This window comes from Coregonus clupeaformis, unplaced genomic scaffold (genome assembly GCF_020615455.1).
Source record: "Coregonus clupeaformis isolate EN_2021a unplaced genomic scaffold, ASM2061545v1 scaf2501, whole genome shotgun sequence".
NCBI lineage: Eukaryota > Metazoa > Chordata > Actinopteri > Salmoniformes > Salmonidae > Coregonus > Coregonus clupeaformis.
The window spans coordinates 63,845-68,472 of NW_025535955.1; the positions used below are offsets into that span (position 1 = coordinate 63,845).

Consider the following 4,628-nt stretch of genomic DNA (forward strand, 5'->3'; position numbering starts at 1 on the left):
CAACTTGGATAAATAGTTTTGAACGGTGATCCCACTCGGAATTCCATGTCGGGAACTCAGGCCTCTTTCTAGAGCGCAGACTTTGCATTTTACATTTTAGCAGACGCTCTTATCCAAAGCGACTTACAGTTAGTGAGTGCATATTTTTATTTTTTCATACTGTCCCCCCGTGGGAATCGAACCCACAACCCTGGCGTTGCAAGCGCCATGCTCTACCAACTGAGCTACACGGGCCCATAGCTACACTTTGCGGCCTGAAGATCACTGACGTCATGATTTGACCTCGTATTTTTCCGAGTTCCCAGATGTCTTGAAAGCACAATAAGATAAAGTACATTATGGTTTTGATCCTCTCGAACACGTGCATACATGGACCTGTGTGTCAAGATTTTGATTGTATTAATTAATTAGCCTTTTTTTCTTATTTGTTTTGATTTTATCACTTAATTTGATTGTATGACCCCTTTTTTATATATAAAAAGGGCAAATGAAGTCATACAATCAAAATCTAACACGAGTTCATAAACAACGCCATAAATCGTTGTACATGTCGCAAACCAAAATATTGAAGTACTGTGCGTGCGTTACCGTTTCCATGGTAACTTGGAAGCGAAAAGAGTTGACGGCTGATAGATATCCCACCAAGAGAAGATGGTGAGCAGTTTTCAAACAAATGGTAGCTACTTTATTATGTAGCTAGTGAGTAAGAAAATAAATATCTGGTTAGGTTGTTAAGATATTAAGTTGCTAGATACAGCTAGTTGCATAAGTACTTGCTCTGGCAAGTAACAAACTGGCTACATAGCTAGTTAGCTAACTCTGGTTTAGCTAGCTAAGTAATCTAGCTAACGTTAGCTAGCTAGCAAGCAAGTCACTGCAAATCAGCTTTCTCTTTACTGCAAGTGCTACTGCAATTATGATGCTGCTGCAAGTCTGTATTTTTCTCTTTTTGTTTCTTTCAGCATTATCTTGCTACAGCTAAATACTATATCCCCTAACTTTCTATTCTGTATGTTCTCTCCTTGTTAGCCACCCAAGGATGCAAAGGTGACTCTGTTAACTACTGTTATGAATAGCATAATATCGATTCATGAGAGATATAACATGCTAGACCTAGTAGATATAGCTAGCTAAATTGAATATAATAGCATGTTCTCAATTTCTCCCCAGAATCTCTGAGTCTAAGTTCTTTAGATAGCTATGTTCTTTACCTTCACACTCAACTTTTGTAATGCACACAACTTGCAATAATTCATTAGTTTGCAAATGTGTCTATGATCACAATTGATTACATTTGTTCATTAAGTTGAATTGTTGATTTAGAAAGGAGGCAAGCTCAGTAAGGCTGGAAAAGAGCAACTTCAGAAAGAGGAGGATGAGAGAAGACAAAAGGAAGAGGGTACTGTCATTTCTCGTTATCATTCAATCCATGACAAAACCTTTGTTGTATGCTAATGGTTGTATGTCTGTGTGTGCATTTGTACCGTTTGATCTGTGCTATTGAACTGCCATTTGTATTATGAGATGCTTCAATAGTATGCACAGTGATACATCAGTAAGACATCAGATACATTCATGGGGCTACTTCAATAGCATGTACTGTATGTTTGACCCATGACTCCTTTCCACCTCTGCTGTGTAGAGGCTTGACTCCTGGCTGAGAAAGAGGAGCAGGGGAGGCTGGAGAGAGAGAGGAAGGAGCAGGAGGAGCATCAGAGACTGGAGCTAAAGGTGTTACCATCACTGACCTTTATCATTCATGGTTATCGCTGTGTTTGTGTACGGAGAGGGCTCTTGAAGTTAAACCTGTCCATAATGTCCTAATGAAAAATAGTGATCATTGCTTGCTTTCTGTGACAGGACAAAGATCGCAGAGAGGACAAGCTGAACGAACTGCGTCATCTACTGGAAGAGAAACAGACTGCAGTCACCAAGTGGGAGACTGAGTCCAGAGAAAAAGCCAAGGTGTGTGATTGTTCTAAAGCTCTGGCCTGCATAATGATGTAGTAAACAACATCGCTCTGCGTGGGAACTTTTGGTGGGGGGGAAGTAGCCTTTATAAGTCTCCATGGTGGGTAAAGACCATCACTTCGTTGTCTTGTTGGGAATAGTAATAATTTGTGACAGTACGCATTGTATTAGTCTAACGGTTGTTTTTAATTTAGTTTCTCACATTAAACAGACATTTGAGAAGGATTTGAGAAGCGAATTGCTTGCAGTTGTACCTATGACACACAGACACACTAAAGCTGTACAGTGTAGTTAGAAAAGTCAATTTACATTATTTGCAGATGTGTTCCCTTTTATTTACAAATCGAAAAATGTAACATTTGAAATGAATGTGGCAGAACAGTTAAGCATAGAGTTCCTGTGGGAGTCTTCTCCTTCAGTCTTTTTGCCTCCTATGCCTCGTTTCCTATTAGATGGGATTTTCCCAATGCCAAGTTCACCTGAGACAGCCGCTATCCAGTGTCATGTGTTGCTGAATTACAGATCTCGCTATCCCAATGTCGCTGCTGTCCATGGTGCTGAAATATCCAATCTCGGCTATTTGCATACATAGGACCATCCACACTTGACACCACACACACAAGTTAATGCTAATATCACACACACTTTTGAACATTGCACAACCTGCAACAAGACACTGAAACAGCACTTAATTTCAAGTTTGTTTGTTTCTGAATAAAGATGCAAAGAATGAAATCAATGTGTGGAAGGAGATTGGACAATGTATAGGCATTCCCTATAGCTGTATTTGACTGGAGCATGATCAGATTGCTTTGTTTCAGCCAGAATGGAAATTTGGTCTGAGAAACTATGCCCATTATAGACTAATTCAGACAGAATTCACTTAATATTGTCTGTAAAAATATAAATAAGGCAATGTTTATATGACCCCCTTTCAAACATTCACATATTTATCATTTTCCTGCAGATATACAGTGCATTCAGAAAGTATTCATACCCCTTAACTTATTCCACATGTTGTTTTCTTACAGCCTGAATTCAAAATGGATTCAATTATAATATTTTCTCTCACACAGCTACATACAATACCCCATAATGACAAAGTGAAAACACGTTTTTGACATTTTTGCAAATGTATTGGAAATGAAATACAGAAATATCTCATTTACATAAGTATTCACACCCCTGAGTCGATTAAAGCTGTGTCTTTCTGGGTAAGTCTCCAAGAGCTTTGCACAACTGGATTGTAAAATATATGCAATATACATTATATAGACAGCCATTTTTTTTTTTTTGCCATAAGTTTTCAAGCCGAATTAAGTCAAAACTGTAACTAAGCCACTCAGGAACATTCAATGTCATCTTGGTAAGCAACTCCAGTGAATATTTGGCCTTGTGTTTTAGGTTATTGTCCTGCTGAAGAGGGAATTTGTCTCCCAGTGTCTGTTGGAAAGCAGACTGAACCAGGTTTTCCTCTAGGATTCTGACTGTACTTAGCTCTATTCGGTTTCTTTTTATCCTAAAAAAGTCTCTAGTCCTTGCCAATGACATGCATACCCATAACATGATGCAGCCACCACCATGCTTGGAAATATGAAGAGTGGTACTCAGTGATGTGTTGTGTTGGATTTGCCCCAAACATTACACTTCTTTATTCAGGACATAAAGTTAATTTCTTTGCCACATTATTTGCAGTTTTACTTTAGTGCCTTATTGCAAACACAATGCATGTACAGGTTTCCTTCTTTTACATTTACATTTTAGTCATTTAGCAGACGCTCTTATCCAGAGCGACTTACAGTTAGTGAGTGCATACTGTGACGACCCTCCCACTCTGTCTGCCGTATTCTCTCTTTGCTCTTGTTTCCTTATTAGGATGCCGGTGGGCGGAGTTGGGAGGGTCGTCAGCTACATGGGAAACACCTGGGCCGGGTGTGTCCCAGCATAAATGGACCTCTTCCACATTCATGAAGGAAACTCTCTCCAGGCAGATACTTTGACTTTGGTTGTGGTATTTTTGGTGGTCTTTTTGGTTGTTTGCTTTGGCACCTCTCAACACTTTTCCATATTACATTTATGCAAGCAAACACTCACTTACACTACTGATTACACACCCCATTGTTATTTGAGTTAGTTTACTTTAGTTAATAAATATATACTTTAAGTATTCCTTGTCTCCACGTGTCTCCCTTTTGTTACGAACTTGAGCCGGTTCGTGACAAGTGGGGGCTCGTCCGGGATCTTGAACTGGTTGTGTTTGGGAGAACGTGGAGTTAATGTTCAATTCTGTAGGTTTTTTTTGTGTAAATTTTGTTAGTTTGTTTGAGTTTGATAGGCCCAGTATTGGTTTTCTTTGGGTTGTGTACTGCGTTGGAGAGAGTACATTGGTTAGTTTCCAGTCCCTGCCCAGCCTGGAAACTCTTGCTCTACTCGCTGTTGGGGCATCGGTCTGAGGAGGTGAGTACAATCGGCTGTGTACCTCAGTGGGAGATTGGGTAGGGTAGTGACATTTTCTACCCGGAGCTATAGCTTTTTCCCCTGATAGGCTTAGTGACGTGTTTTGTTTTGGGATATGTTGGGCATGGTTAAATGTTTGTTATTTTTGTGTGGTGTCTGTGGACTGAGCAGTTGTCTCGGGGGCACATCCGTGGCTTGGT

The 4,628-nt window shown here is 39.9% G+C and overlaps 1 long non-coding RNA gene across 3 annotated transcripts; it reads left to right on the plus strand.

Annotated features, from left to right (window-relative positions):
- The first annotated feature begins 610 nt into the window (after window positions 1-610).
- On the plus strand, window positions 611-3,887 carry LOC121576062. 3 transcript variants are annotated; one of them, XR_006002424.1, is made up of 6 exons: window positions 612-654; window positions 1,030-1,047; window positions 1,324-1,399; window positions 1,643-1,731; window positions 1,861-1,965; window positions 3,847-3,887. It is a non-coding gene; the product is annotated as an uncharacterized LOC121576062 (long non-coding RNA). The 3 variants fall into 3 exon arrangements; XR_006002423.2 differs by lacking the exon at window positions 3,847-3,887 and having other exon boundaries at window positions 1,861-2,069; XR_006002425.2 differs by lacking the exons at window positions 1,030-1,047; window positions 3,847-3,887 and having other exon boundaries at window positions 611-654; window positions 1,861-2,069.
- Window positions 3,888-4,628: the final 741 nt, after the last annotated feature.